At 45.4% G+C, this 27,019-nt stretch overlaps 1 long non-coding RNA gene across 1 annotated transcript; it reads left to right on the top strand.

Moving 5' to 3' along the window:
- The first annotated feature begins 22,742 nt into the window (after nt 1-22,742).
- On the top strand, nt 22,743-26,756 carry LOC147367749 (uncharacterized). The gene is made up of 2 exons (XR_015169321.1): nt 22,743-22,825; nt 25,456-26,756. It is a non-coding gene; the product is annotated as an uncharacterized LOC147367749 (long non-coding RNA).
- The last annotated feature ends 263 nt before the right edge of the window (nt 26,757-27,019 follow it).

The following is a 27,019-nucleotide window of genomic DNA, read 5'->3' as shown; positions in this document are numbered from 1 at the left end:
TTAATAATTAGAAATTTCGCAGGAAAAAAAAAATCAGAAGATCTGGCCACATGGGGTCCACAGTCCCACAGAGCTTTAACGGGTTGAGGCTGAGTAGTGGAGTCACACCCTTAGACAGTGTTCACTTCCTTCCACAATCCCCACCTGTAAATGTCTGACCTCTAGGGACATTTGAGGTTGCAGTACCTGGTCTTGGAAATTATTATCTAAACTTCTCAGAAGGGCATTGAAGACCCTTCACTACTGGCTTGGCTTCTGGCCAGCTCCTCCATCTTCATCCTCTCCCAGTCCCTTACCCATTTATTTAGTCAGGAAGACTTCACTGAAAGAGGCTGTGTACTAGGCTGTGTGCTGGGTGTGTATGGAGTTGAGCGAAATGCATTTATCAGTCAAGGTCCCAGGAGGTACACACAAACCAGCAAAGCTCAAGCAGTACTGGCTGAAGGGGAGAGGAACTTCAAGGAGAGTGTAGCATTCTGAGCTCAGAAGTTCTGGGACTGATAGTACCTCTAGGCCTGGAGGAAGGAGTTGCTTACTGCAGAGAAGCTACGACCTACAGCTACAGCCAGCCCAAGATAGCCCTGCAGAGCAAGAGTTCGGGGAAAGATCCCCTGCACTCTCTCTCCTCCCTACCTCCAGTCTTCTCTGGGAACTCGCGCCTTGGCCAGAGCCAGAAGCAAAGGGCAAGGAAGCTTCTTGATGCTGTCCACAAAGGTCAGCTTCCCTGGATGGAGAACAGGGCAGGAAAAGGGCAGAGGGGATCAGAGGTGCAAAGAGATGATACTGAGCCAGCCTGTTCTGTCCTTCCGGAAACTCAGTCTAGTGAGAACAAAGACAAGACCCAGGACTTCCCTGGTGGTCCAGTGGTTGGGACTCTGAGCTCCCAATGCAGGGGGTCTAGGGTTCAATCCCTGGTTGGCAAACTGGACCCCAGATGCCACAGTAAGATCCCGCATGTGGGATCCATGTGCTTCAACTAAGACTCAGTTCAGTTCAGTCGCTCAGTTGTGTCCGACTCTTTGCGACCCCATGGGCTGCAGCATGCCAGGCCTGCCTGTCCATCGCCAACTCTCAGAATTTAGTCAAACTCATGTCCATTGAGTTGGTGATGCCATCCAACCATTTTATCCTCTGTTGTCCCCTTCTCCTCCCGCCTTCAATCTTTCCCAGCAGCCGGGTCTTTTCCAATGAGTCAGCTCTTCACATCAGGTGACCAAAGTATTGAAGCTTCAGTTTCAGCATCAGTCCTTCCAATGAATATTCAGTACTGGTTTCCTTTAGGATGGACTGGTTGGATCCCCTTGCAGTCCAAGGGACTCTCAAGAGTCTCCTCCAACACCACAGTTCAAAAGCATCAATTCTTCGGTGCTCAGCTTTCTTTATAGTTCCAACTCTCACATCCATACATGGCTACTGGAAAAACCATAGCTTTGACTAGATGGACCTATGTCTGCAAAATAATGTCTCTGCTTTTTAGTATACTGTCTAGGTTGGTCATAGTTTTTCTTCCAAGGAGCAAGCGTCTTTTAATTTCAAGACTTGGTACAGTCAAATAAATTTTTAAAAAAGAAAGAAAGATGAGACCAACAAACAATGCCAGTGAAATAGGAGCAGAACTTTGTTAATGAGTATCATGGTGGCCTATAGGAGCTTAGAGGGGCTAACTACCCTTCCCCCTTGCCCACAAAAACAAACAAACAAAAAAACAGAACAAAACCAAAAAAACACAGAGATAGAAAGCACTGAAGAACAAGGACATAGATAGAGGTGAGGAGGGAGAGAGATGGTGTGTTCAGAGGGAGGGAGATTTCGTCAATTAGATGTCACGGGCACTGCATACTCAATCCGTGGGTTACCCAATGTTCCCCAAGTGTCTCTGGCTCCTTTACACCTACATGCCTGTGCATGGACCCTTCCTCAGATGGGAGAGCTCCTCTTCATCCTTTTGGGGAAGTTGTCGCATCCTCTCTAATCAATTCCACTTCTGGGTGTACCCAATAGAAAGGTAAACATACATACACCAAAAGGTACATTAGAATGCTCACAACAACATTGTACATTGGGCCAAAGGTTCACTGGGATTCCCCAGTGGCTCAGCAGTAAAGAATCCGCCTGCAATGTAGGAGACACATGAGACTCAGGTTCAATCCCTAAACTGGGAAGATTCCCTTGAGGAGGGTATGGCAACCCACTCCAGCGGAGTTGCTGGAAAAATCCCATGGACCGAGGAGCCTGGCCGGCCATGGTCCTTGAAGTCGCAAAGAGTCAGACACGACTGAAGAGACTGAGCTCACATGCATGCAAAGTTCCATCAACAGAGACTGGCTCATTAAGCTATGATATATCCATAGAATAGAACACTATACAGTAACGAGACTGCATGGTTTATAATCATGGGTAGAAATATGAGACAATACACAAACATGATATTGAGTTAAAGAAACCAGACAAAAAATAGTACATCTTTTATCAATAAGATTCCACTGATTAAAAAGTTCAAAAACAGGCAAAAATCAATCTGTGGTGTAAGAATTCAGGATAGTAGCTTCCCCTTAGTGAGGTGGTAGATGCTGCAGGGTAGCACAAGAAGGAGGGCTCCGTGTTGTTACTGATGTTTCATGAGCTGAGTGCTGGTCACATGGGTTCATGAGAATTCATTCAACTGTACACGTATGTGTGCTTTTTGTCACATTATATTTTAAGTCTCCTTCACTGGGAAATCATCCCAAGTTATTGAATAATAGAAGCTTCATGTCCAAAGAACTCAGAAAACTCTTCTGTAAAACTCACCCAAGACCTCTGAAAACCACCAAGCAAAGACAAGTAACACAAAAAGTTTTTTTTACCATATACCAAAAAAAGTCAATTTAATCAGGGTAATGGCTGTATAAATGCAAAAATCTTACAACAAAATGCAAATGCAGTATTATATATGTGTAGTCAGTTTCCATGCAAGTATGGCTGCTACAGTTTTATAGGCATCAGAGATCAATGGGTCCTCTAGCTTTTTCTGAACTCCTGTGCCAACCCTGGACAGCCTCTGCTCGTAAAAAGGCTGTAACTCTAGGCTGAGGGGCTCCTGACTTTCTCATCAAGGAGGAGGCCTGTCACTAATATTCCTCCCATGAGCCCTACATAATGATAGAGGATGAAATTTTTTTAAAGATGTTTACTCTGTCACAACCCATTTGTTTCAATCAAGACATTTATATAGACCTGTCAACCTGACCTTGTGACCAGCATCAGAGAACCAAGGTGCCTGCAATGTTGCTGTTGTTGGTGTTCAGTCACAAGTCGTGTCTGACTCTTTTCGACCCCATGAACCGCAGCACGCCAGGCTTCCTCGTCCTTCATTTTCTCCCAAAGTTTGCTCAAACTCATGTCCACTGAGACAGTGATGCCATCCAACCATCTCATCCTTTGTCTTCCCCTTCTCCTCCTGCCCTCAGTCTTTCCCAGCATCAGGGTCTTTTTCAATGAGTTGGCTCTTTGCATCAGGTGGCTTCAGCTTTAGCATCAGTCCTTCCAATGAATATTCAGAGTTGTTTTCCTTTAGGAGTCACTGGTTTGAACTCCTTGCTGTCCCAGGAACTCGCAAGAGTCTTCTCCAGCACCACAATTCAAAAGCATCAATTCTTAGCTGCTCAGTCAAAGCTATGGTTTTTCCAGTAGTCGTGTAAGGATGTGAGAGCTGGACCATAAAGAAGACTGAGCTCCAAAGAATTGATACCTCCAGTGGGATGTGTAATTCCAGCTCAAAGCAGATTAATATGATAGTTTAGTTTATCCAGGAATATCCATTGCAGGGGCTCAATGTAGGGTTTCTGTGGTTAATTTTGTGTTGTAGGCATTCACTCAGAGCCCTTATTTCTTTTTCTCACATCTCTCAAGATGGCACCCCTAAGTCGACACCACCATATTAGTTCCCCAGGCTACAGACCAAAGCGACTTTGGGTTTTGTCTACTCAAAGATATTTCTTGGTACTACTTCCTGACTTCTTTTCAATAATCAGCTGAAAATGATATGGTCTTTGTGGTGCTGCATAAGCCAAGTGAAATGAAAGATGATTATTTTAATAACATCAATGTGATGTTAGTCACTCAGTCATGCCGACTCTTTGCCACCTCATGGACCGTAGCCCACCAGACTCCTCTGTCCATGGAATTCTCCAGGCAAGAATACTGGAGTGGGTTGCCATTCCCTTCTCCAGGGGATATTCCCACGGGTCTCCTGCACTGCCGGCAGATTCTTTACCCTCTGAGTCGCCAGGGAAAACACGAATCCTGGCTGCCCTTTACCAGCATCTCGTGTGTGCCCCCACTGTCCTGGCACCTTACATGTGTTCCTGAGGGCTGTGAAGTCAGATAGCAGGAGTTCAAATTCCACCTCTGATCCTCACTGGCTCAATGACCTTAAGTGAGCTTGTTCTTGGACTCTGGGTCCCCATTTTCTTATCTGTAGGATGGGCTTTCTACCATAGTTAGGCCACTGAGTTATTAGAATGATCGAATGCATCTCATCCATGAGAACACATGGCCTAGCGCTTGGCACAGAAGGATTGCTCAGAGAAGAAATTCTGCTTTCTTCACCACAGCCCTTTCAAGAAAGCATCATTATCCCCAAAGGAAAAACTGTGGTTCAGAGACTTGCCCAAGATCACACAGCAATTGAATGGCAGATGCAGGATTTTTTTTTTTTTTTTGGCTGTACTGGATCTTCATTTCTGCATGTGGAATTTCTGTAATTACGATGCACAGGCTTCTTTTTTTGTAACATGTGGGTTTCTCTAGCAGCAGCAGCAGCACATGGTCTTAGTTGCTTCACAGCATATGGGATCTTAGTTCCCAGACCAGGGATCGAACCCACATCCCCTGCCTTGGAAGGTGGATTCTTTATACCACACCAGGGAAGTCCCATATCCAGGATCTTTAACTCTTGCCCTTGACATCGAAGTCTGATCTCTTTCCACTAGTAAACCTCAGCTGAATGCCTCAGTAGTTGCTTCCAATCCCTCGTAAACACAGAGTATTTTTGAGATAAAGGATATGTTGAATATTTTACTTGATTATTTTAAACAGCAAAACTAGGTAAGACTTTTGCCTTTGTCATAAAAAAAAACATTTTTCCAATTTCATTGTTTACGGATTCAGGATTTTGATTATTTTAGTTGGTAAGTTCTGTCCAACTCTTTTGCGACCCCATGGACTGTAGCCCTGCCAGGCTCTTCTGTCCATGGGATTTCCCAGGCAAGAATACTGTAGTGAGTGCCATTTCCTTCTCCAGGAGATTTTCCCGACTCAGGAATCAAGCTTGTGCCTCTTGCATTGCCAGACAGGTTCTTTACCACTGGGCCTCCTGGGAAGCCCTAATTTTGTGAATGTTGCCAATTTTGTTTCAGTCTTTAGCAAAAGCCTAAGGGAACCCTGGCCAAGCCACGTGATCTTGGACATCCTCTTCCCTCTCAAATGGGCCTTGGTTTCCCTTTATGTAGAACCGGATAGTGAACGGAGGCTCCTGCAGTTCCTGCAGCCTTGACAGTGGAAATCTCACTCTTGATGTCATTCCAGGGCCTTTTACACACGTGAGCAGCTGGGCTTCCAACTGCCCTGTCTGTCTGATTCTTGCTCTTTTCTTCCTGAACTGTGTCAGAGGGGAAAATTAAAAAAAAAAAAGAAGAAGAAGAATCCGACATCTGTTTTCACACCATGGCTGGGAACTCATTCCTCAAACATTTTTCATACTTGACCAGAAGAGCATTTCATCACGAGTAAGAGGATCCGTCCCTTGCTTCCTGGCCTCCTCTGCAATTTGCTGATAAGACAGTAACGAATGTGCTGATGTGCATTTCCAGAAACCCATGCTTCTCCCGGGCCAGGCCCGCTGCCTTCTCAGAGGCAGGTGCCAGATCCTGGGGCCTGCAAGGCCCTCCCAGGCAAGCTGGCCAAGCTGCTGTCCTTGGGCTCCCCTCTCTCCCTGCTAGCACCTCCTCAAGGCCCAGAAGGCAGGGATTGACCACTGACATAGTCACCAGTCAAATATCCTTCTCTCTGGCTTCCCTGGTACCCAGCCCAGAAGGGGAAGAAGGACCCTTTCTGCCAGCTTCTCCATCTCCAGGCTTGGAAAGAGCTAGATACACCCTCAATCCCACCAAGGGCTCAGGGGAATCTCTACCACTCACTCCCAGGGTGACCTGGGACAAGACTCTTAACATCCTTGGTACCTCCATAATAGCTAATATTTCTAGAACACGTACTGTCTTAGTTAATTTTTACAGGAATCAGCTCATATTTAAACTACCCAACAACCTCACATCATGTGTAATTGACTGTATTGTCACCCTACTTCACAAGTGTGAAAACTAAGCCTTCAAGAGGTTACACAGTTTACCTAAGACCACACACAGTCAGGACTTAAACCCAGGCCCCCCATTTCCTGAAGGGCTCACTCTTACCAGTAACCAAGCACTTACTTTCCTCCAGTGCTGTGGTCTCAGGACTCCTTGACAGCTTTCAAAATCACCAAGGATCCCAAAGAGCTTTGGATTCTGTGGGTTAGATGAATCACCATATTAGAAATTAAAACTGGAAACAAATTTAAAGCCCAAGAATACACAACACATGTTCCATTAGTCATCAGAGCCATTAGTTATCATGCATCAAGGGACCTCCAAAAAACTCTACTGTATACCCATGACAGAACGGAGGTGAGAAAAGTAAATGACATCTTAGTATTATTACAAAAATAGTTTTGACCTGGTGGACCCCTTGAAAGGCTCTCAGAGACTCCTAAGGGTCCCCAGACCACACCTAAGAACTGACATGCTACACTGCCTCCTTAACTTTCTAGAACACGCACCCAAGGATGCCTCCCTTCCTTCCCCCCAACGGAGTGTTGATTCATCAACAAATATCAACAGAGCAGTGACTGCTGTATGACCCTCAGTGCTAGCCCTGGGAGACAGCAGGAATTAACAAGCACATCCCCACTCTGTAAAGCTCCCCGTTCACTGAAGGATGCAGACATCCAGCAGAAAATCTGTCTAATAAGTAATTTTAAGCTATCAAAACCATTGTTCAGTTGCTCAGTCATGTCCAACTCTTTGCTACTCCATGGCCTACTGCAAGCTAGGGTTCCCTGTCCTTCATCATCTTCCAGAGTTTGCTCAAACTCATGTCCATTGAGTCAGTGACGCCATCTAATCATCTCATCCTTTGTCGTCCCCTTTGCCTCCTGCCTTCAATCTTTCCCGCATCAGGGTCTTTTCTAATGAGTCGGCTCTTTGCATCAGGTGGCCAAAGGATTGGAGCTCCACCTTCAGCATCAGTCCTTCCACTGTATATTCAGGGTTGGTTTCCTTTAGGGTGGACTGGTCTGATCTCCTTGTAGTCCAAGGGACATAGTAAGCAAAATTACTAAGAAGCAACTAGACACAACTGGACCATAAACCAGAGACACGATGTTGTTCGATGGGTCAGGGAAGAGTTTTCTGAGGAAGCGGCCAGTCTTGCTGAGACCTTAAAACTGAAACTGCTTTGTAGGATGACCCCACTGGTGGCATCCTTCTAATGAGGGTTCCTGCATCATAGCATCTGCTCTTCCCACTCCTTCTGTTAAACATTTTCAGCCCAAAGACATTCACCCTTGAGCAGCTCTCTATTTCAGCTCAGAAACTTCTCCCCAGCATTAAGGGCCAACACAACAGCTCCACAGATCACATGAAATGGGTGAAATTGGTGGCCAGGGAGACAAGAGGCAACTCAGGGAGGGAAAAGACCTCTGGCTTTGGGCTCCAGTCCCGTCCCAGGCTCAGCCTTTCCTATTCACATGACCCAAGTTAAGCCCCTGTTCTGGATTCTTAGCATCCCCAGCTGGACCCACAAAGAACAATAATACCTCCATGACGTGGTTAGAGAGATAACCCAGTAAGGCAATGTATGCAAAAACACCTTATGAGTGCACAGTATGTACAGAAACTCACAAGCATGTGAGTACAGCAATATTGATAATCTTTAAATTAGAATCTAACTGTCAGACACAGTGGACGAAGCAGCTTTGTCTCTGTTACATGTGGAACTCCACGCTTAAATATAGAGTGCTTCACAGAAAGTCTATAATTCAAAATATAGATTCTTTGAAGGACGCATAGTGGTTTTTGTCCTTTTTCCTAAATGCAGAGCTACAAATGCAAAAAAGCAGCTGTAATTTCTTCAAGACAGAAGTCCTGGTGATTCAAAGCTTGCTGTTGCTCAGCTTGTTTATCTTTTAAAACTGAACTTTCTCATAAGATCTGCTAGGGCATTTGGAGCCAGGCACTGTATCTCATCTCAGCTCTGGATCAGTGATCACAGCAGGCTTTTGAATAAGTTTCTTCTCTTGTTTCGGCCACAATTTTCACATCTATGAAATGCGTGGGGAGGCTGTGGGAGACTATCAATATTTCTCAATTATTGCTTTGACTGTAACAGTACTTTTTCTCTATGAGGGCTGATTTCAGGAATTGTAGTCTTAAGAGAAAGTAACTTAGTGAAAAGATGAATCACATTTCAATTCTCTTTTTATCCTTCAGATTACAAAGAGAAATTCTCATCTTGGGGCTTGCAGGTCCCCAACTCTTGACATTTGGCACTTTCCTCTTTCACTGAGAACGTGTTTCAGGACCAGGGGTCAGCAGACAAGAATGTTTAGCTAGAATTTAATTTCATTATTTGTTATCATTCTGCATACACCTTGGTTAACTTCTACTTTAGCAAGTAACTCTTTTGGTTTTCATAAATCGTCATGTTGTACAGTTTCCTTTGTAAATAAATTCATCTTAGTCTTAAAAAGCGAGTTAGTTTAAAAAATAAAAAGTATGGGAGACGTTACAGGAAGCGCGTGGCAACAGCAGCGGTGCTGGCCGTGTCACCCAAGTGAGGGAACTCTGTGTGCTCATGTCTGAGGTCACCTCACTTACTAAGCTAAGTCACAGCTCCCACTCGGTGGCTTTGAGTGGGTTGGTCATGGGAGGTCCTCCCCATCTGCCGTTCCTCTATTATCCCGGCTCCCTGTGTGCTGATCTTGTCCTAAACGGACTCTGGGTGAGGGAAAGAGAGATCCGTGTGGCTCAATTATGCTGCAGGTAGAAGAACAGCAGGTAGATTCTCCAAGAATAATCCTACTTACAACGCAAGAGGGCCCTGGGCATGATTTTAGCCATATTCAGAAGAAATTATCAGAATCTTGAGCTCTCCATGACTTAAGAGCTTACAAGGTGCTTCCTTGCATCTCAGCCCAGGATTTTCACCACAATTTAGATATTATTTCTGACTTCATTTTGCAGGATAGGGAAACAGAGGCTTAAGAAGTCACACAGCTAGAAAGTAGTTGGAGTAAGGACCTTAATCCTGCCTCTTGTGTCACCAAAGTTCATACTCTTTCAATTACAAATGAGATTAAAGGTTTGGAAACAAATCAGGAAGATGAACCCAGATATTTTTATGGCTATGAATATCTCATTCTATGAATGTGCTAAATAGTCCCCTACTTTGGAAACTATCTTGAATCCAATAAAGAAAAAATCTTGTGGCTAAACCTTGTGTACATCTATAATATGTTTATAAGATTTATTGTTGGTCACTCAATTGTGTCCAGCTCTTTGAGACCACATGGACTGCAGCACGCCAGGCTTCTCTGTCCTTCACCATCTCCTGGAGCTTGCTCAAATTCAGGTCCATTGAATCAATGGCACCATCCAACCATCTCATCCTGTCGTCCCCATCTCCTCCTGCCATCAGTCTTTACCAGCATCAGGGTCTTTTCAAATGAGTCAGCTCTCCGCATCAGGTGGCCAAAGTATTGGAGCTTCAACTTCAGCATCAATCCCTCTAATGAATATTCAGGATTGATTTCCTTTAAGATTGACTGGTTTGATCTTCTTGCTGTCCAACGGACTCTTAAAGAGTCTTCTCCAGCGCCACAGTTTGAAAGCATCAGTTCTTCAGTGCTCAGCCTTCTTCATGTCCAACTCTCACATCCATACATGACTACTGAAAAAACCACAACTTTGACTATATGGACCTTTGTTGGCAAAGTAATGTCTCTGCTTTTTAATATGCTACCTAGGTTTATTATAGCTTTTCTTCCACGGAGCAAGCATCTTTTAATTTCATGGCTGCAGTCACCATATGCAGTGATTTTGGAGCCCAAGAAAATAAAGTCTGTCACTGTTTACATCAGCAGGCAGATTCTTAACCACTGGACCACCAGGAACTCCATTACCTTCATTTTCAGTAACTCTTCCCTCTCCTTACATCCCTGCCAACCCCACCGTTGATCCTATCCTTGGGAAAGCAGACGTGCTGAAGACAACCATCTCCATGGCAACCAGAGGTGATGTTACTGACATGTTTATAAAAGAAAGTATCCCAGCTTATAAGAAGAGAACAGCAAAGCTTTAAGAGACGCCTCATACCTGTCTTTACCCAAAAAATCACTGGAAAGATTAATTTCTTATTATAGATTTCCCAACCTAGACAGCATATTAAAAAGCAGAGACTACTTTGCAGACAAAGGTCCATCTAGTCAAAGCTATGGTTTTTCCAGGAGTCACATATGGGTGTGAGAGTTGGAACTATAAAGAAAGCTGAGCACCAAAGAATTGATGCTTTTGAACTGTGATGTTGGAGAAAACTCTTGAGAGTCTCTTGGACTGCAAGGGGATCCAACCAGTCCATCCTAAAGGAAACCAGTCCTGAATATTCATTGGAAGGACTGGTGCTGAAGCTGAAACTCCAATATTTTGGCCACCTGATGCGAAGAGCTGACTCATTGGAAAATACCCTGATACTGGGAAAGACTGAAGGCAGAAGGAGAGGGGGACGACAGAGGATGAGATGGTTGGATGGCATTACTGACATGATGGACATGAGTTTGAGTAAATTCTGGAAGTTGGTGATGGACAGGGAGGCCTGGCGTGCTGCAGTCCATGGGGTTGTAAAGAGTTGGACGTGACTAAGCAACTGAACTGAGTGATTAGATTTCTTTTAGTGATGATCATTTTAAATTAGAAAAAAAAATGCTCGTTTTTCATCTTGGGTGGGTATCTGGTTAAGATAAATTTCACTTAGCTGAAAATGAAGGAAGTTAAAATTCCTACAAACTGATTATTGCATGAAAATGAATGTGTAAACACAGAATGGCATTGCATCAAGGAAAGTTTTGGAAGTGCATGTCTTAATACACTAGGGTGGCTCACAAATATATTTTATTTCACATGTCTTCCAACAAAAGGAGGACCTGCACATTTTAACCTTGACCTCCCTTTACATCCCATTTCCCATCCTTTCAGCTGGATTGACTTACCCACACATTACACTCCCGATGATCAGTTAAAGTGAGCTGTAGGCAGAGCTGATGTGAGAGTTCATGGAGGAGCCCCACCGTCTATGTGACCTCTGCCTGCTCTCTCCCCTTCTGAACTCCTGGCTCCATTCACGGCTCTCCTCTGCTGGTCCTCACAGCTGGTGGTGCCCTTCCTGACTGTCCAGTGAATAGTTTCTAGCTTGGTAAAGTTCTGGTAGCTGCAGATGTACCGGTCCTCATAATCTCCACCCCACAACCCCACCCAAGCTCTCAAAAGAGTGAAGATGAGTAGATGTCAACGTGTGCCTGGTTTCATCTTTGGAGCAGGAGAAATAAGATGGAGCTGTGTGTGGGCATCTCACTAAATCATCACATGTATGCGTTTGAACCACATTGTTGTTTTGGCCCATGTCTGCCTTCAGTCTCCTTTAGGACATTCCTGATCACAGAGAATTAAAAGTTAAAAAATATTTCTCCCAAACCTGCTAGCAATGTAGAGCTTGTCTTCTAGAACTTCTGACATTTTGTTCAGCTTCTATTTCCCTGCACTAAACTCCTTTTCTGCTTAAACTAGCTAGAATGTTTTCCACTGCCTACACCAGAAACCTGACCAATATACTTCCTCTCCAGTAACTGATGCTTACGGTGGGTTTTAGTTTTATAAAGCACTGTTTCAGAATTTTTCTTTCTTTGGAGCCTCATTAAACTTCCAGGACAGACTATGCATGTCACTAGATCCATTTTTCCATATGATTAAGCTGAGGCTTGAGACTCAATATCTCATTTTGAGAAGCAGTAGAACAATGCAAACCCAGATTTTCTGATTCCAGATCCCAAGCTCCTCCCACCATATCACACAACCTCAGAACCCAGCAGTCTCAGACAGGGTGTCTTGGACATAAAGGTTTTCCTTCTGATGGCACTGCAGACACAATTAACATGTAACGGAGTTGGCTGGCCAGCCAAACTGGCACAAGGACCAGAGCGGAGACCAGCATGGAAGCTCCAGCCCCACACTGCCTTACACCAGTTGTGTGATATTACTCAATTTATTTCAACTTTGATTCTCGGTTTCCTCATCTGTAAATTGGAGATCATAATACTCCCCTCTTATTGGAGATCATAATATTCTCCTCTTAAGGCTAAGATTGGAGAAGGCAATGGCACCCCACTCCAGTACTCTTGCTTGGAAAATCCCATGGACGGAGGAGCCTGGAAGGCTGCAGTCCATGGGGTCGCTAAGAGTCAGACACAACTGAGCAACTTCACTTTAACTTTTCACTTTTATGCATTGGAGAAGGAAATGGCAACCCACTCCAGTGTTCTTGCCTGGAGAATCCCAGGGACGGAGGAGCCTGGTGGGCTGCCATCTATGGGGTCACACAGAGTCAGACACGATTGAAGTGACTTAGCAGCAGCAGCAGCAAGACTAACATGACGGCTAAAAAATAATGGCTATGAGGTGCTTACCACAGTGCCTGACACAAAATAAACATCCAATAACTCAGTTACCTCTCATGAGTAGGGCCTTGTACCGAAATAGTCAGTAAAAGAGAGGCATAGGCCGTGGGAGAATGCTGAGTGAGAAGACTTGAACTTCACTCCCCTCAGAAGCCTCCCCTGGCTCTCCCAGGTAGACTCAGGGTTTGATCCCACAGTATCTTATTTGTGTCCCTGTTAAGTCATCAGTCATAATGAACAGTCATGGACCATTTGCATGTCCATCTCCCCAGCAGACTGTGGGAGCAGGCACTAGTCCTCTGGTCTTTATATTTGTAGGTATGGACAGTGCCTGACATGAAGCAGGCACTTGCTCATTAAATGTGATTGAGTCAGTGAATGAACAAATGAATAAATGAATGTTACATCACTGTGAAACTTTAAGTCAACATCACTCATCAGAAGGAAGGTGTTGGTGGCCTTACTGATAGGGATCCTCTCAGCCCTGATTTTTAAATCCTTTCCCAGTTCTCTCAATTTTATCAAACTGATTAAAAGAGACTGTTGTTTCCTAAGGAATGCAAAACCTTAAAACTTATATGCTTGGTACAGTTTATAAGAATAATTATTATCATGAATCAATACCTCCAATCCAAGTTTACAATTAAAAAAAAAAATAGCTGCCTAATGAAGTATTCATAGGATGCTAATTGATGAAGTTAAATCTTCTTCCTTCCCTGCATCCCTTTAACCTCTTTCCATTTTCAGTTCATACTTCTGTAAAGTAAAATATATAAATAATAGCATTTATTGAGCACTTACTATGATGGGCTAGTCAATATTCCAAGAACTTTACAGTGATTGATTTCTTCAGTCTCACTGGCAGATTTCATTATTGCCACGATTGTAGAAATAAGGAAACTCTGGCACAAAGAGGTTAAACAGCTTGCCTTAGGTCACGCAGCTAGGAAGTGGCCCTTCGGAGCTGTGAACCCATAGCCCATGAGTCCACTCTGGTTTTAACCTCTACACAATACAGTTTCTCTTTTCCTCAACATTTAAAAATAGCAAGTATTAAGAAGTTAACCAGTTACGAAATCCTTCCTTGCTATTTGGTCTCACTGACTTTAGCTTTTATAAGACTGCCCTTAGTATCTCTAATGGAAAGTTTTGTTTTTACTCAGGGAAAGAGGCAAAAGGTGTGTTAACCCCATTAGCACCTCTGATGAAAACTCAGCTCCGGTCTGGCCATCATTCTGGCCAGGAACCATATCCCAGGGAACTCTGTCCTCACGAGGAGGGGCAGGCCAATGATCAGGTGGGTTTGAGCGCTTCCCTTAGGGATTCCTCACCCCTCACCCAGCTTTGAGGGGAGGACAAGGAGGGAGAGTAAAACATGCCGACTTTTGCCACGTTCCTGTCTTACAAGATCTATATTAGCTTCCCCATTTGATAGGTGAGGGAGTTGAGCTCAGAGAGGTTGAGTGACTTACCCACAGTCACACAGCGAGCAGGCTGTGGCATTGACTGTGGGCCCCCTTTCTGTCCGATACCAGAGCCCAAGTCTGCCATTCACAGAGCCAACTGACATGTTCCTCAGCCTCTTGATCGACCAGGTGCCTGAAGGCCTTGTGGGACGTGGCTGCCCCTGGGATTCTGTCTCATCTGTCCATGGACTTGAGGCTAGGTGGTCGGCACAGTTAGTGTGGGAAGAAAATTGCTCCAGCTGAGGTGTGGATGAGGGGCAGTGTTCACAGGACAAAGGCCAGCCAGGAGCACAGCATCTCCTGTCCCTTTGCCTTGCCTCCAGCAATTCAACTGCCACCATCACCCACCCCAGGATCAGGGCAGGAGAGAAGATGCAAGAATGTTGTGTGTGCTTCTGTGGTGACCCTGCAGAGAGAGATGCTTGACCTATCCTTTTGAACCCCAAGTACGTGTCGCTCGGGCACCTCCTGAGTGTGGACAGTTCATTCCTACCATTGAAAACTTTAGAGGCCATTAGATGAAAGCTCCAAATTCAGAGTCCCCCTAAGAAAATAAAATAAACACTAGTCTTCAGACCTGGTAGAAGGAGAATGGAGAGAGGGAAAAGAACCAGATGATATTCCCTTAAAAAAACTAAAAATCCCTCAGTAATGTCTTCCCCCAGATTTCCAATGCCATCTCCATGGAAATCACCCGCTGTTGCCTTGGGGAAGTGACTTGACCTCTTCTGTAGAAGGGTGTTAATAACACCCATCACAGGGTGTGGTGGATTTAACAAAGTACCCAGTATACAATAGGTGCTCAATAAATGGTAGCTCCCTTCTCTGTGGAAACAAGGCCTAATTGGAAAGAAGTCACAAAGCCTAAAGAAAGACCGGGGGATGAGAAAGTTGGAGCCAAAAAGAGGTTGGATGAACAGGAGTCCTCTGAGCCGGTAGCCATGACAATGCTAAGATAAGGAAGATGACGAAGCCATGATACTGACAAGGCATCCCTGCCTGCAGCATCCCCGAGTGGACAGTTGCTGACTTGTTCCCCTGGAAAATGGCTCTGTCGCCTGTTGCTCTCAGTGAGATTAAGAAGTCACTCCAGTGATAGGTGGGGGCTGAGAATAAGAAAGCAACCCCGACCCCCATCAATCCCAGTCTATAGTGTACAGAAAGAGGGAGTACTCTGGAGTCAACCTGGGTTCCCACCCCTGCCCTCCAGCTTCCTAAGTTAGGACTTCTATAGTCTCAGGCGAGTCAGCTCACACCTCCAAGCCTTAGATGCCCCATCTGAAAAGGGTATAAAAATACTCCATACCTCAAAATGTCACTGAGAGGATTAAATTGAATGAGGAAATTACGTAAAGGCCTGCTCGTGCTTCCTTAGAAAGCACTCAGAGTTTGCTTTGTTGTCCTTATTATGGGTTAAGGATGGCTGCAGGGTCCTGTGAAAGTGAAAGTGAAAATCGCTCAGTCATGTCCGACTCTTTGAGATTGTATAGTCCATGGAATTCTCCAGGCCAGAAACTGGAGTGGGTAGACTTTCCGTGCTCCAGGGGAACTTCCCAACCCAGAGATTGAACCCAGGTCTCTCGCATTGCAGGTGGATTCTTTACCAGCTTAGCCACAAGGGAAGCCCAAGAATACTGGAGTGGGTAGCCTATTCCTTCTCCAGCAGATCTTCCTGACCCAGGAATTGAACTGGGATCTCCTGCATTGCAGGTGGATTCTTTACCAACTGAGTTAGCAGGGTCCCTTAATGCAACTCTTTTCACGCTGTTCAAAAAGTCTCTCTAACAGAATCCTACATAGTTGTCCACATCAAGTGAAAGCTGCCAAACAAACAGGTTGTTGGAACTTGTTGCCATGCCAGAGGACCACTGTGAGCCACAATTTCCTCATCTGTAACCCAAGCACACTCTGGACACTGCAGGGTTGTTGGAAGGCTTTCACAAGGTAGTGAGTGGGTGGGATGTGGCCAGCCCCAGCCCTGGCACAGAGGAAGCCTCCAGAAATGGGAGTTCCCTTTCTTTCTTTTCCTGCTCCCCCTCCCCAGGGAAATTCAGAAAGCCAGGTTAAGGACCCCCTGGGGCTCCTCTGGCCACCTGACCGGAAGGGGAGGGACAGCTGGGAAGGAGAGCAGGAAAAGGGTGGTGTGGTGTAAAGCAGGTCAGCTTCTTCCCCTGTGGGATCCAGCAATTTGGAAGTAGACTCTGGTCGGTACAGCCGGGGGTGGCCCTTCCCAGGACAATGGCAGGATGCAGACCTGTGCTCACCATCTCGGGCATGCAGGTCTTTGCACACAGAGGGCCTGCAGCCTCAGTATCAAGTGAGGGAGCCCCTGGTGTGGCCCCAGGAATGTGGGAGTCCCGGGAGACCTGGCCAAGAAACAGGAAAGGAGGCTCGGGGCTCCCTGTAGCATTGATGTGAGAAGCTTCCTACCCACCATGTTCCCTCCTTCTTACTCTGGGCTTGAGCTCATGTTTGGATTCCTGGTGTCCCCTCAAAGTTCTTTGCCAGACTCTGGACTTCCCTGATCATTGAGAATCTGCCTGCCGGTGCAGAGGACACAGGTTCGATCCCTGGTCCAGGAAGATTCCACATGCCATGGAGCAACTGGTCCCACTCACCACAACTACTGGAGTCCAGGCACAGCAAGAAAAGCCACCATAATGAGAACCCCATGCACTGCAGCTAGAGAGTAGCCCCTGCTCACCACAACTAGAGAAGGCGCAGTCACAGCAATGAAGATCCAGCACAAACAAAAATAAATAAGTAAATAAGTAATATTTTCTTAAAAATCTAAGTTCTTTAAAAATTTTTTTTTCTAAAAAAGGTCTTTGCCAGACTCTATGCTGATTCTGATGTTAATATAATAAGCTGCCATTTTTTCACTGAGCGCCTGCTGTGTGCCAGGCCTGCTGTGAAGGACAGTCAGTCCTTCTTCTTAGAGTCCATGTCTTCAGATTTACCTACTCTGCTAAAATTTATTTGTAACCCCTGCAAATCAATACTTGCTGACTTTTTTGCACTTTCGCCGTCACTCACAGACAAGCGGAGAACAGCAAAAATTTGAATTGCACGGGGGACATGAACTGAGGTCGAACAAGATAAACTCCGCCTTCTGGTTTTAATTCTCATACTGCTACAGGCATCCTTTTCAGGTCCATGTACTGCAATGCTTTTCACACTTGGCTAGCTTTTCCTTGGTAGTTTTGCTTTTTGAAATGGCCTGCAAGCACAGTGCCCAAGTGCTACCGGGTATTCCCAAGCACGAGAAGCTATGATGTGCTGAACGGGGAAAATACACAGTTTAGACAAGCTTTGCTCAAACACGAGTTATGGGGCTGCTGGACTTGACGTCAGTGTTAATGAATCAACACTGTATATTAAATGAGGTGTCTCTAAACAGAAACACAGGTACAACAAGGTTGTATGTTGATTGGCTGATGAAAATGTTGTAACCAGAGGCTTACAGGGATCTCACCCCATATTTCTTCAGGGAGCAACGGTTCAGTTTTCATGATTCGGTACCAGGGCCTCCTGGCTGAGCTCTCGCTCTGGCCTTTACCTGCCCCACCCCTAAGACTCTAAAAGGTTTACTCTCTGATGGCTGACATGCAACGGAGCGCTCTTAGGGACAGGGCAGCATGGTGCTTGCAGCTCTATAATCCTTACCCTATCTTTTCCTAGAAGCAGGTTCTCATTCTGCTTGCTTGAGGAATTATTAGTTCTCTACTGCTCTGTAACAAATTACCACAGAACTAGCAGCTTAAAACAAACACACACAATTATCTATCTGATAGTTTCCATGGGTCCCAGCATGACTCAGTTCTGTCCAGGGTCTTATAAGGCTTCTGTGAGGGGGCCGTCTGGGCTACATTCTCATCTGGAAGTTTGACTGGAGAAGATACTGCTTCCAAGCTCATTCAGATTGTTGGCAGAATCCATTTCCTTGAGAGTAGATGAGAACCCCAGCTTCCATGGGTTGGAGGCCAACACAGATCCTAGAATCTGCCCACAGCTCCCTGGCACGTGGTCCTCTCCACAGGAAGTTCACAATAGAGCAGTCTGCCTCCTCAAGACCGCAGAAGGATCTTTCCCTCTAGTTCACTAAGATGGAGTCATATATGTGCAGCACAATCATGGGAGTGACACCCCATCACCACTGGCAAACGATGGAGAGATCTGTTATTTGTATTCTCATTACTATCATCATCTATAATAATTATTATTATTTATCATTATCATACATTCAATATTCTAAAAGAGACTACTAAAATGTCATTTACCTTTCACATAAAAACCTTCCGTTATACCCGGTGCCTCTGGAGTAAAATCCAAGTTCCCAAGCCTGCCATTCATGACCCCTGTTGTCCTCCTGGTTTTCTCTCTGTCCCTGGCTCTTCCTCAGTGGTATCCAACTTCCTTTTTGCGTCCTTTCAGCCCATGCAGCCCCCTGCCCGGCCTGCCCTTTGCTTTCCTCTCAGTCAGCAATATGTGCACATCTTGCAAACCTATCAGGAAGACGACCTTGACCCTTCCAGGATTGTCAGCTTCTCTCTTCTCTGGACTCCGGAGCTCTGCGTACGTGCCTCTTTATACTGTGGTCATGCTGCATCTTATAATGTCATCAAACAGTGGGCTCCAGTTCATCTCCAGATTCCAGGGCTGGGCACACATCAGTTCTTGATAAATCCTGCTGACTAAATACACCATCAATATGATTAGCAACTTTTTTTGACAGCCCCTTATGTGCAAACTATATTAAGCTGATACAGGCAAATCTGGAATAAAGACATTGGGCAAAAGGGCAGAGACAACCAGCTGGGTGACCCGAGCAGGCCCAAGGCCGTTCAGGACAGGATGTCTTCTTCTTATAGACTGATAGGTTTCAGAAAGAAGCCACAGAGCCTCTGAAGAGCCTTGGGCTCAGCACTTCCCGTATTCACGACTGTTATTCTCAGCGCTCCCCTTCCCCAGAGCCTGCTTCCATATTTTCAGGTCTTTGAATGTTGCAGCCAAACCACTGGTGTGTTTCTGAAAGCAGAACCAAAACACCCCACCAGCCACCGCTCCTCACTGACTTCCTGCTCCTGGGGCTCCAATCCCAGCTTCCCGCCTCCTGGTGGGCTCCCTGCTTCCTGGTCCTGGGAGCAGGTCCACTTTCTGTGCACTGGCCAGGCACCATGCCTGCCTCCACTCTGTACCTCCAGCCTCCCACCTCCTCCAACCAGGCTCCTGGGACCCCTGCTTGCGCCCAGAAGCCCTGCTCTCCTCTGCTCCCTTCCTGAGGAACCACTTCCCCATTTGAATACTTTATGTCCTTCCTGCCTTTCTTCTGGGGAAACCTGGTCCAAAAGCCAGCAGTGACTGCTGTGGGTTAAAGGCCAGGATGAAGAAACCGAAGACACTACCATGTCTGTCTCCATAACTCGTTAGCCAGGAAGGGGCCACAAAGGTAGCACAAGCTGGCCAAGCAAAGAGGCCATTAGAAATGGCCGTACTAGCCAGCTCCTGGGAAGGAGACACCAGGAAAAACCAAAGCCCACCAAGATCTGGAGGGTGGGCTTCAGTTTCTCATGAAGCTGAAGGGATATGAAATAAAGCTCATTTTAATAGATGATGGCTCTCGATGTTCTATCTGAAATCTAAAAGCAAGACTGAGTAAAGACAAGGGGCCAGGTTTGTGGCCCAAGGCAAGCCAGGTGAAACCTTAGAAGGCTGAGTTTCTCCTAACAACAAGAAGCATAAAATCTTCCCCTTGGGATGAGAGAATCAAATGAGATAATATTATATTTAAAGTGACTAGCACAGCATATAAGATGGAGAAGTCTCGCCAAACAAAGCCAATGACCTTCTCCTTTAAAATTGCTGTTGCTCCCTTTGGTGGAGGCCCGGAAGGCTGTCTGGCTCTCAGCCACCCTGGCTGAAACACACTCAGTACCTTCAGGGCGCTGCCCACAGAGGCTGCGGCAGGCCGGCCGGCCGCTGGTCCCACCAGGGGGGTGGTAAGTGGCCCGGAGCCAGCGTCCTCAGCAACTTCAGGAGATGCCGAGAAGGGGTGACTTTGATGTGAAGCCAAAGGAAGACATCTTGCAATTATCTAAATTATTCAAGGCCCCCACAAAACTCAAAGAGCTGTAGGTCACTTGCAAATTTAAAATTCCCCGCCTACCGCTCCCTGTCACACCAGCCAGATTTTCAGCACCCGTCAGGTCCTGTCATCTCACACCTCAGAGCCTCTGCATGCGCTTGAGTCTCTGCTTAGGATTCTCTTCCCCCACCTCTGTAGCTGCCCAGAAAATTCCCCATCATTCTTCAGATCTCAGCCCTGTGGCCCCTCTTCCAGGAAGCCGTCTCTGCCAGTCCCTCACTGTTGACCACACCATGTGGCCTGTGAGATCGTAGTTCTCCCAACCAGGGATCGAACCCCTGCCCCCTGCAGTGGAAGGGAGGAGTCTTAACCACTGGACCACCAGAGAAGCCCGACCTCCCTGGTGCTTTCTACATGTGGTGTTTGCTACTCTCAACTGTCTGTGTGCCTGGGTTCCCAACACACTGACAGCTCACCCAGGACAGGGGCCAGGCTCTGCTTACATTCACACCTATTGCTCATTCAACACTTACTGCCGAGACGTTCTCAACCAGTGTTTGTTGAAATGCACGTCTGCAGTCACGTGGCCGTGGAAAGAACCAAACCTTTAAAATGAAAAGGCCTCTTTTTGAACTCCAGCTGTTTGCCTAAATAACCCATGATATTGACCTGAGTTCCTGAGCCTCTACATCTCAGGTTCCAGTTGGTAAAATAGGACCATGAGGCAACCCCTAGAGAATTATTTGGGGAAACACACACACACACACACAGATGCGCACACACAGTCACTCACTCACACTTCGGTGGCCAGGTTTCCACAGTTAGAAAGGAATAAAAGGAGCCATTTGCACTGATACTCTAGGCCACAGTGAGATTGCCCACTCACTGTGCCACTCATGGATGCTGACCTTGGCCTCAGCCTCTTATACACACAGGTGCTAAGTCCTGGGAATAGTCAGCTGGGCAGGGAGACCAGGTTTCCCTCCCAAGAACAGAGCAAGACTTGACCCCTGGCCAAGGTCAGAGCCCTTCACACAGACCTCAGGCAGATCTTTGGTCCCTGTATGGAGCCTGCAATGACACTAAGGGGGGTGTTTCCAGTGGGTCCTCTCTTGGGCTAAAAAGAACAGATGCCCTGGTTCCTAGGTTCAGTCTCTGGCTGGCACTTTGAGAAACAGAAGGGCAGCAAGGACCCTCAAAATAAGACTTCTCTTCCCCAGAGCACAAGCCTGCATTTCAAGCCGGGACACTTTTCCTGTCATTAAGAAGATTTACACCATGGGTTAAGGATGAGTTAGGATAGACTGGATATTGCATCAGTAGCAAACAGCCCCCCAGATCTCAGTGGCTTACACTCACAGTGGTTTCTTGCTTGCTGCTCTGGTTTTATGGATTCTGAAGACTCCCTATGGCAGGTGCTCTCCATGTGATGGTTCAGAACAGCAAGCCCACATTGGCACGTGCTTGTAAAACCCCAGAGTCAAGAAAGAGCAGGCACAGGGTCTCATTCAGCAGTGACACGCCCCACCTGAACGTGGGCATGCGTGCTTACCTCTTAGATTGTAAGCTCTTTCAGATACAGAGCCATATGTCTTTTTTCCCCCTGCTTCATGCCTGCTCCAGAATAAACAATATTTGTTGCATAAATGAACAAGAGAATGAATATACTTATCAGTCATTTCTTTCTCAGCTGGTACCCTAAACCAGGCTGGGCTCTGGGCTGGATGATTGGGACACACCTGGAAATAAGACTCATCCTCTACTGCCCGGTGAGCTCCCAGTCTAAAGAGGGAAGCTGATACATGAAGAAAAACTCATTCGGTGCAGCATAATAAGGACCATAATTGAAACCCATGAAATCTGCTGTAGGAGCAAGTTAAGGGGAAAACAGTTTTCCCAGGAGATCCAGAAAGGACTTGATGGGGGAGGGATACGAGAACTGGCTCCTAAAAGCCGGGTATTGCTGGGTAGAAGGGATGAGAAGAAAGAGCCTGTGGCAATAGCACAGATGAGCGCATGGATGTTAGAACAAGCCCAGTGTGTTCAGAGAAGGGAGAGCCTCATTCTGTGTGTTGCTGGAGAACTGTGCTAACCATGGGCATGGTGAGGGGACCATAGATGTCAAGCTTAGGAGTCTGACTTTTATCCCATTGGAAACGAGAGTCCTTGGAGGTTCTTCAAGGGAGAAGTGATACAGTCTCCAAGTATCTGTAAGTGTCCTGTCAGCAGAGGAAGACTGTATTGGCAGGGGAGCATCTAGAGCCATGGGGGTGAGTAGAATGCATCTCAGTGGACTGAGCCTGTCCAGTCTCTGTAAGGCAGGCGCTCTTGCTCCTGCATCCACAAGGATGTCCTTTGATGTCAATAGGCTCTTTTTTTTTCTTTTTTTCTGTAGCCCACCAGGCTCCTCTCTCCATGGGATTTCCCAGGCAAGAATACTGGAGGGGGTTGCCATTTCCTTCTCCAATTCAGGTATATCTTATCTGTGTGTGGACTTGTGGATACGTATGCATCAGTTCAGTTCAGTTCATTTGCTCAGTCGTGTCCGACTCTTTGTGACCCCATGGACTGCAGCACGCCAGGCCTCCCTGTGCATCACCAACTCCCGGAGTTTACCCAAACTCAGTAGATGATGCCATCCAACCATCTAATCCTCTGTCATCCCCTTCTCCTGCCTTCAATCTTTCCCATTATCAGGGTCTTTTCCAACGACTCACTTCTTTGCATCAGGTGGCCAAATTATTGGAGTTCATAGGGCATTTAAGGCCTTTCAATATTGATCTATGTATGTTTTATGTATAAACATAGTAAAACTGAACTCACCGAGCTTTAAAATTAAAACTGCAGTATTAAAATTACAGCTGACAGTTGTCGTTTTTCTACAGAGAGCTAGAAGCGTTGGAGCACATGACCCAATACCCATGTGCACAGGGTCTGGCATATGGACTTCTTTTTTCTTATTGTGGTAAAAGTCACATAATATAATGCATACATTTTAAAGCAAATTTAGTTGCACGATTCAGTGGCACTAAGTACATTCACATTATTGTGCAACTTTCACCGGATCGTTTCCCTTCCTGAACTGAAACACAGTCCGCATTAAACATTAATTCCCTTTTCACCCCACTCTCACCCAGCAGTTGGCATCTACAAATGTACTTTTTGACTTTATGAATTTGACTATTCTAGGTATCTCGTATAAGTGGAATCAAACGTATTCTTCTGTACCTAATGCATATTGGAATGCATTTTTAAGATTAACTTAATATACGTGGCGTATGGACTTCTGAGTGCAGTTTGATGCTTTCTATTTCTGTGAGGAGCTATGCCATGCGATGTCAAATGCATCATGATAGTGTCAAAATAAGATGACCTCATAAGTTCCCCTCTGCTCTCGCGTCTATAAAACTCGAGGTTAGAAGGGCTAAATTACCATGAAGGCTTGCCCTCCAAGGTCATCAGCAGTCTAAGACAGAGCTGTCTGGCACAAAACAGCTGAGGTTGGTTGTTTTGCCATTTCAAGTCACATCTCAGAAATCCATATATGGGGCCACATTAATTATTTTATGGCAAAAAAACCCCCAGTTATTTATTTAGTAATTATAGTATTTTTCAAATCATTACTATGAAAACTGTTCTAAAGAATTATTTTATTGACTTTACTTATAAAAGAGCAAAACATAAGACCATCAGGGCAAATCTAGTGCCAGTCATGGCTCAGTCTAAGCGAGTAAGGATGTTGGTGTTTTCAGACTGAATGGGTCAGGAGAGAGCAGATGATCACAGAGGACCCCTTGCTTGTGACTCCAAGTTACATCAAAAAGAGCTGCCTTCAGCTATAGTTTTCCTCTGATGATGAAAGAAGATCAACTTTCACAGAAGCAGGTGAGGTCTAACCACCTGCTTGGCTCCAAGACTCGATGGACAAACTATCACTGAAGCCTTTCCATGGTGTGGTTTTCAGCTCCATTCCCCTTCAGTTGAGTCAGGCTGAGCAGGACTGGCACTTGATTGGCAGACCTACTCTCAGGAGTCCACTCCAAGGACATTGCAGAAACAGGATAAACTGGCCTCTGATCAAAATCTGTAAATTTCTTCTGGACTGTTTCACTTCACTTAAACCCTATGTATCAGTGAGGGTTCTCCAGAAAAAACAAAACTATGTGTCTATCATCTGTCCATCCATCCATCCACACAGTTATCTAGCCATCCATCTCTCTATATGTGTATATAGACACACATACGTATATAGTCTGAAAGCCATAGGGAAGGCTAGAAAGTCAGGCAGAAATTGATGCTATAGTCTTACGTCAGAATTTCTTCTTCCCCAAGAAACTTTACTTCTTGCTTATAAGGCCTTCAACTGTTTGGACAAGGCCCACCATGTTATCAAGGACAATCTCCTTTACTCAAAGTGAACTGATTGTAGAGGTTAACCACACTTCCGTAATACCCCCGTGATAACACCTAGGTTAGTGTTTAGTTAAAATAACTGGGTACTATAGCCTAGCCAATTGACACCAAAAACAAACCAGCACACTGAGTTTCTGCGATTTCTCAAAATCTGTGATTCTACTGGACTTGGGGCAAGTTAGCTACAGGAAGTCCAGTTTTTCCAGTTGCCGTTAAGTTCAATCTATCTGCCCAAATCAGTCACACTCTTGTATTTTCCTGGTAATTTTGAGTGCAGTATGCCCAGATGTCTTGTCACATCAATTAGGAAGCATAAACCCATGAGTCATGGAGGGTCTGGCAGGATGAATTTTCAAATCCTTTGAATAGGTTTTTATAATCCAGCCATCTGATTGCCCTAAAATAAACCCAATTGCCATGCTCTGCTTCACCTCCTTCCAAATACCCCATGACCTAGAGGTGACTCAGAGCCCAAGAATGAAGAAAATACTCAGAATCCCAATCACTTCCTCATTGCATCTTCAGGGAGCCTGATTGCAAAGCAGAAACTCTCCAGATGAGTGAGGAAAGTGGAAGCTAAACCCAGCAGCCTTCTTCTGGACATGAATGAACTGTTGTAACATTCCTTCCCATCCGGGTCAAGGGAGCTCAGTTTTTCAGTTGTTTTGTTTTTTCTTTTTTGCTTTTAGCCTGCAAGTCTCAAATGCCACATTGGCAGGTGGATAGCCCTGCTGCTTCTCATGTGTTAGAAAATTGTATACAATTCTCAGACACAGAATGAAAAATACAGTAAATAGCAAGTTCTAAGGAGAACGTGGAGGAAGCAACCATAGAACACTGCTGCTAAGCATGTAAACTGGCACGGCCACTTTGAAAACCTGTGTGACCACAGCTGCAAAAACTAAAAACACCTCATTCCCCAGCAGTTCCCCTCCCAAATGTACATCCAGCAGAAATACACACACTGGAATGCTCACAGCAACGCTATGCATAATAACGCAAAGCTGGAAACAACACAAATGTCTATCAACAGTAGAATGATAAATAAAGATATTCACACAGCGGAACACAGCAATGAGAGTGATGATCTGTAGCTACAAGCGACATCAGAGAGGAATGTCATAAAAATAATATGGAGCTAAAGAGACCAAATAGATGGGGAAACAGTGGAGACAGTGTCAGACTTTATTTTTTGGGGCTCCAAAATCACTGCAGATGGTGATTGCAGCCATGAAATTAAAAGATGCTTATTCCTTGGAAGGAAAGTTATGACCAACCTAGACAGCATATTAAAAAGCAGAGACATTACTTTGCCAACAAAGGTCCATCTAGTCAAGGCTATGGTTTTATCAGTGGTCATATATGGATGTGAGAGTTGGACTGTGAAGAAAGCTGAGCGACGAAGAATTGATGCTTTTGAACTGTGGTGTTGGAGAAGACCCTTGAGAGTCCCTTGGACTGCAAGGAGATCCAACCAGTCCATTCTGAAGGAGATCAGCCCTGGGTGTTCTTTGGAAGGACTGATGCTAAAGCTGAAACTCCAGTACTTTGGCCACCTCATGCGAAGAGTTGACTCATTAGAAAAGACTCTGATGCTGGGAGGGATTGGGGGCAGGAGGAGAAGGGGACGACAGAGGATGAGATGGCTGGATGGCATCACCGACTCAATGGACGTGAGTTTGAGTGAACTCTGGGAGTTGCTGATGGACAGGGAGGCCTGGCGTGCTGCAATTCCTAGGGTTGCAAAGAGCCAGACACGACTGAGCGACTGAACTGAACTGAACTTAAAGAGACCAAAAATAGTATGATTGATAGAAAGTATAAAAACAGACAGAAATAATCTGTAGCATAGGAAGTCAGGAGCATGGTTACCATTGGAGGAAACATTATGACTGGTAAGGGTCACAGGAGTCTTCTGCAGTGGTTGATACTGTTTATTACCTACTGCTGTTCAATAAATTACCCCCAAATTACGGGCTTAAAACAACAACCATTTCTTTATATCTCATGACTTTCTGGGTCAGGAATTCAGGGTCAGGTAGGTCTCAGCTGGGTGATTCTTTACGCCATGTGTGTTTTCCTTTTTTTTTTTTTAATTAAAAATGACTGCATTTTAAAAATTGAAGTACAGCTGATTTACAGTGTTTCAGGTGTACAGAAAAGTGATTCGGTTATACATATTTTTACTGATTACTTTAAATTATAGGTTATTATAAGATATTGAATAAAGTTCCCTATACTATGCAGACAGCA

Source organism: Bos grunniens, chromosome 8 (assembly GCF_055505025.1).
Source record: "Bos grunniens cultivar Pamir isolate PY7600 chromosome 8, Bosgru_T2T1.0, whole genome shotgun sequence".
NCBI lineage: Eukaryota > Metazoa > Chordata > Mammalia > Artiodactyla > Bovidae > Bos > Bos grunniens.
Note: the sequence above shows the minus strand (reverse complement) of the source record. Positions and strands in the feature narration are given on the sequence as shown.